The sequence below is a fragment of the Herpailurus yagouaroundi genome, unplaced genomic scaffold (assembly GCF_014898765.1).
Source record: "Herpailurus yagouaroundi ecotype Mexico unplaced genomic scaffold, PumYag 100, whole genome shotgun sequence".
Lineage (NCBI taxonomy): Eukaryota > Metazoa > Chordata > Mammalia > Carnivora > Felidae > Herpailurus > Herpailurus yagouaroundi.
Genome location: NW_024412391.1, coordinates 30,209,834 through 30,215,833, shown reverse-complemented (window position 1 = coordinate 30,215,833; position 6,000 = coordinate 30,209,834). Strand labels below are relative to the sequence as shown.

At 33.0% G+C, this 6,000-nt stretch overlaps 1 protein-coding gene across 5 annotated transcripts in view; it reads left to right on the top strand.

Annotated features, from left to right (window-relative positions):
- FOXP2 (forkhead box P2) overlaps positions 1 to 6,000 on the top strand; it is a 569,876-nt gene that overhangs the window by 63,298 nt on the left and 500,578 nt on the right. For all 5 annotated transcript variants that reach the window (XM_040472193.1, XM_040472192.1, XM_040472191.1 and 2 more), the window contains exon 2: positions 5,141 to 5,285. The gene's annotated coding sequence lies outside the window, so the exon portion shown is untranslated. The remainder of the gene's footprint in view (positions 1 to 5,140; positions 5,286 to 6,000) is intronic.

Genomic DNA, 6,000 nt, shown 5'->3' with positions numbered 1-6,000 from the left:
CACAGGTAAATAAGGCATATTCTGTATTTTCAGTAGTTTTTAATTACATGTGAGATGGAGAAAATGCTATGCGGGTTGATTACTTCTGGCTAAAAAAATAAGGAAGTGCTTCATGGAGAAGATGGTAATTGAATTGAGGTATAGTGCAATTTGAACAAATAGAATTTGAGAGGTGAGAGACAGTCTAGATGGAGCAAATTGGGACTTTAAAGGCTGATCAAGGCAAGCATGAAATGGTTGATTCTATTCTGGAATGTAAGGGAGACTAAGAGGAACAATATATGGGAGAGGCAGATTAGATGCTAAAATGAAGGGCCTGAGGTTTTGGGCTAACAAGTTTTGATTTACTTGGTAGATATTGAGGAACCCCTTCTGTTAAATGACACTAATTGATACATTCATAAGGAAAGGCGCCAGGGAAATATTTCTATGATTTGAAGTCAAATTTATTGAATTTAGGTATTCATGTGTTTCAGTTCTCCCCCATGTCAGTCTAATAGATTATATAAACATCTTATATATTTGGAAAACCTTGTCAGATAATGGTGTATTCTGCAAGTATTAATGGTAAGAGAGGTATTTAAGGATATTTAGTGGATGTGAGGGCTATGAATTTGAAATTGTCATTGGAGAAACAGGAAAAGGACTATCATTGTAGAGGTGGAAGAGACATTGTTTTTAGGCTGTTTTATAGAGACATCTTTTGGTATATATTTAAGAAAACTTGAGTGCTCTTGAGTAAAGAGAAGGTTTGAGATACAATTCTGAAGACATATAAGCCATTATTAATTTGAAGAAGGGTCAGAACCAGAATATTCAAGTGAAGATGTTTAAGAGGCAGTAGAGGATAAAGAGCTGAGTCAAAGAGAGGATGGAAAGTTGCACTCACAGGGTGTTTTAGATAATGAAATTAAATAGCAAGCATATCTTAACATGTAAACGGATTATATGCCAAAAGAGTTTTTAATTGGTTGGTCAGAACACAGACCACATTTTCCTTGATAAACCATGTTATACATGGCTTTTAGGTCATAGGCTCTAAGCTCTTCAACTTAACCTTGATGTCAAAAAGGGGTGATCCATGTCCCTTACAGAGCTTGCAAATAATATTTAATACTTACCATTTTTTAAAAAAAAATATAAAACTTGTTAAATCTTAAAAATTGAATCTTTCTATGTCTCTGTGTCTGTCTCTCTCTCTGTCTCTCACACGCACGCGCACACACACACACACACACACACACACACACATTGCTTTTTCAACCTCTCTTAAAAATTCACATTTGGCAAGACTAAGCCTGCATGCTTACACAACAAATGCAGTAGCAAATACAGTCATCTGAAAGGGTTAAAACCCACCCCTTTTGAGACTTTACTTTAGTACCCTACAACTTTATTTTATCTTACACCCACCTGCTTCAGTCTTAGCTTTGGGTATTTTATGAAATATATATTTGGAAAACTTTGTCAGATTGGGTGTATTCTGCAAAGAATAATGGTGAGAATGGTGTTTGAAGATATTTGATGGATGTGAAGACTATGAATTTGAAATTGTGTTTGGAGAAACAGGAAAAGGACTATCATTGTAGAGGTGGAAGAGACTTTATAGAGACAATGGTATATACTTAAAACTTGAGTGCTCTTTTGTGAGTGGTATTTTGTGATCCTCATAATGTATTTGTTTACCATATTATTCTTTCTAGTAATATTTGCCCTGAAACCTAACCACGGCATGCAATAATTTTTGTAAGTGAAACATGCTCGCATTACAAATGAGATATCACGAATAGATTCCCTCTCATTCTAGTAGGTTTGGATTTCCCCCCTCGTCTTCTGTTGTCTGTAAATTCTCTGAAGGACTTCATTCCTTCCTTAACTGTTGACTGTTTCCTTCGGCTAGAAAGAATATTATTAGATTTGTATTTCAGAAAATAAACAAAAAAGTAAAAACCCACTTGGCTTGTGTTGTGGAGTGCGGGTTAGAGGGAGTTAAGACTGGAGAAAGGACATTGTACAATCAGTAGGAATTTTACATCTGCCAGTCAGGAGAGAGGTGTGGACTGAATATATACATTCGGGTATTGTTTGCCACAGGTAGTGGTTGATACTGGAAATACAGTGGCTGGTTAAGACATGGTCTAGAATGAAGTCTTGGGAAAAGTGACATTGAGGAGGTACTCCTAAGAATAGGAACTAGTAGAGACTGAAAAAAGATCTCAGAGTTAGAAGAGGAATTCAGAAAGAGGAGTGTCATGTAATCCAAAGGGAGAGTTTTAAAAAGGAAGGAGTAAAAAATAAACTGAGTGAGAGAAGTTACACAAATCAAGAATTAAGAATTCACATTTGGATTTGTCAGCTAGGAAGTGATCCTTACGCTGATTATAAAATGTTTAGCTTTAAGGATGTGAGGATTTAGTAAACCTTTGACCATCTATGTGAATTTGTTCATGTTAAAAGAATGAATCTTGTTTATTCTAATCCTAACAAAATATTCTTGTCATATAACAGCATCATGGGAAAAAGAAAAAAAACCAAAAATTTATTGACAAAAATAATCAAATGATAAATGAATAATAATTAATTCTACCTTCAATGACTATATAAACTTATCATCTAAACTGGGAGACTTTTAAGAAGGAAAGGGATAACTATTAATAATTATAGTAAGGATGAATGTCATTTAACCCCTGCAATCAGGGAGGAATGCTCACCCTGATTATAGTTCACAGTTCACATTTATTGAGTGCTAGCTATGTGCCAGCCGCTGAGAGGAGTTCTTTACCAGTTTGTCTGATTCAATGACTACGGGTTTTAGTTGCCAACATTATTAATTCTTTCTCTGTATATATTGAATTTATTGACAAAAATGCTATGTGTAATTTTGATGACCTTGTAGAACTTTACTTTTATTTAAGAAATACACACATACAAAAATTGGTACCCAGTGTATACCAAATTATGTCATAGAGAATGGAGAAATGAAGATGATTAATAATAGTACTCATTGTTAATGATCTACCAGTGTAATTGAAGATCTGAGAACAAAATTTTAATATAATATGGTAAAGTGTCATGATGATAGTGTAGTTTGTGAAGGCCACAACTTGTATTTTTTATATTTTATGTCCTGTATTTCTTAGGGTTGAGTTTATAGTGTATTAAAACTTGGTAAGGTACAGTTTGCTTTCTGCAGTAAAAAACAAAAACAAAAAAAAATACCAGTGGAAAATACAAGGTATAGGTAATTATATGGATAAGTGGGGTTTTCTCTACCCTAGAAAGTATATTCTGCATGTGTGCACATGTGTGTGTGAATGTGTGTGAATGTGTGTGTGACAGAGAGAGAGAGGGAGGGAGGGAGATTAGTTCTATATCACAAAGGGATACATTTCCATATCTATAATGTAATTTTAGCCACACTCAAGCTATATTCTCTGAAGGGTCTGGCATATTTCTCTGACACATCTGGTAGATATGTATGGCATTAATTAGCATAGGTATTGCTATAAATGACATGTCAGTCCAGGACAACAAAAAGCATTTGTTACTGATGTCAATCATTCATCCTTTGTCAGTTCAAAAGGCTTCCCTAAAGGAATGCACATTGATCTTCACTGATCCAAAATACAGCAAAACCATTCCTGTGTTCTAGAAACAAAAGTGGAACTACCTATGTTTGAAAAGCCATATGGAGACATTCATACAGAAAGTGCATGTTTATAAATTTGAGTAGTAAGACTGTTACATTAGGCCAAGATTAATTGAATCTTTTGAAAAGAAAACTGCAGTTTTCTGGAATCCTAAAATCTAATCTCAAATGAGTTTGTTTCCTCAAAGCTTTAATTTTTAGTAGCCTAATTTGTGTTTTTGTTTCCTCTGGAGATAATTTTGGAGTATGCCAGGTAAATATCCCTTACAATGGTTAAAAACAAAGGTGACCACACGAGTATCAATTTGTGACTACACTGATGGCTTAAAGAAGTACTCTTCTGCCTCTGTAACTCTGGTTTTCCTAGCTGGCTATTTTGATACAGATACTGATTGATTTTGTTTATTTATCATAATCCTATTATAGTTTTCTTTTTGTAATAATAATCACAAGTGTAATACTCTTATATATCTGAGCAAAAACTGGCTTTAAATGATACGTTTCCCCAAAACGTCTATATTTTATTTCCAGTTTTTCTCCAAAAGTTCCCCCTACATTCTAATTTATTATTTAATGGAACGCAATATGAATGACTTTAAGAGAGTGTGATCTAGGGTATGGCACAAGTTGAAGACATTTATCTTAATATTTCATTTTAATGAGGCAGAAAATATCCATTATTAGAAAACTATAATTTGATAAAAATTGTAGAATACAATTAATTTCCTTAAAATTATGAATGTTCATACCACCATGGAGCAGATAATCATACATCACATTTCAGTGTCCTTGTAAAGGTAGTATGTGTTACGTTTTTACATCTTATAGATTTGCTAGAGAATTAACATGAATCAGGATTTAGGATGTACCCATGTTGTGTACTTTAGTTTGACCAACATGCTTTGTTTGAATAGCAGTTCCTAACCTTTGTATCATCTTTAAAATTTTTACTCCAGATCTCTTGCCCTGCCTACAGACCCTCTGCTATCTGTTTCTGGTCTGTCTCATGCTCTTGAAATCATCTTTTTTTATTATTCCATTAAAATTTTTAAAAATGGATTTTCCTTTACACTTTTCTAATCATCCTGTAATTCTTTAGCTCTAAGACATTAAAATGAATGAGTAAAAATATTTGATACCTAATCGTCTCTGCTAGTCCATTCAAACTCATGGATTTGCAAAATTATGTTAAAGTCTTTTAAAAATACATTTGAGTAGGCTTTTGTAGTCATTTGGATTTTGAATATTAATTTTCTCTTGCTATGCTGCTTAGCCATAAAAATGAAAAAGAAGATGGATGTGGGTTTCTTTTAGTGGTGTTAATTTAAAGTACTTGATTTATTTATTATAATATTCAACAATGGCAATTCCTATTTTCTCTGTTCACATCAGATCCAACAGAAAATAATGAGAAGCCCCCACCCACCAGCACAGTAAGAAAAAGTTTGATGCGTTTTGTAATAATTGATTAAAAGTATAATTTCCCCCTAGATCAAACAAATAATAGAAGTCTGTTGAAGCTTTGTCCTGACCTATTCTGGAAGTAGAAGAATACCCTGTAGAAAGAAGCATTGTAAGCACAAAGAGTAAGACTCCTCAATCCTGGGAGAGAGAATTAAAGTCTAACCCTCCAAATGTAAGTCATCTCTACTCTATATTTTCCATCCCTCAGTTTTTGTAGCTATTCAGGTATTAGTAGAAAAATATGTGATGCAAATATTTGGATGTATTTTCTGTACAAAATATATAGGTGTTTTTGTTGTTAACCTTAAATTTCTATTTGTGTTAACATTTTCTGAATCGTAATATAAGGTGATGCTTTGCAATAATACTATTTAATGCAGAATGGATTATTTTTAATTTTATCTTCTGGCAAAGAATTGTTAAGAATTTTGAGAGTATTCTGATGAAAAGAAGGTAACTTCCTTTGATTTAGTATCTCCAATTGTGCCATCATAATCCCTTTTTGCACTAAACTTTAATTCTTTCTTTTTCTTTTTTATTTCTTTATATCTGAGAATAAGACTATCTTAATATATCTATTTAAATCCACCTTCCAGTAAGAGAGACATTAAGTCCTTTTTTTCACTTTGCATAGTGAAAATGAATTGGAATGAATTTGTATCCATAATCCACTATAAAAATATATAAATTTTGTCAGCTCAGTGTACTGGAAGGACTGATTCCCTATCTCATTAGGAAGAACTTAAAAGATGTGTGTTCATGATTATATAGAAAGAATTCAGTTGCTGTTTATAAATTGGTAGGAAGAATGATGATTAAAGGCAATGCTTATTTTAGGAAAATTACTTGGGAAGAAATTTCTTGTCAGTTGTCACTTTTATCTGAAA